Genomic DNA, 263 nt, shown 5'->3' on the forward strand with positions numbered 1-263 from the left:
TAAAAATGGTGGCTAGGAGTGGAAGTGTAGAAGTCTTAAAGAATATTCAGAAGCAGAAGATAAGGAGTAAGGTGGAATGATGATGGGTGGCCTTGAGTAAGTAAATAAGCTTTCTATTGTGTTTATATTGTATTTACACTCACACATGCACGCACACATACACACACACACATGATGTATACATACATATGTGTATGTGCATGCACACTGACCCACACATATGTGCATAAGCAAATAAAAAGGAAACGGCTCGAATAACGGAC

At 38.4% G+C, this 263-nt stretch overlaps 1 protein-coding gene across 1 annotated transcript in view; it reads right to left on the reverse strand.

Moving 5' to 3' along the window:
- LOC106883302 (putative ankyrin repeat protein RBE_0317) overlaps positions 1–263 on the reverse strand; it is a 9752-nt gene that overhangs the window by 5142 nt on the left and 4347 nt on the right. The window lies entirely within an intron of this gene.

This window comes from Octopus bimaculoides, chromosome 30, assembly GCF_001194135.2.
Source record: "Octopus bimaculoides isolate UCB-OBI-ISO-001 chromosome 30, ASM119413v2, whole genome shotgun sequence".
Classification (NCBI taxonomy): domain Eukaryota; kingdom Metazoa; phylum Mollusca; class Cephalopoda; order Octopoda; family Octopodidae; genus Octopus; species Octopus bimaculoides.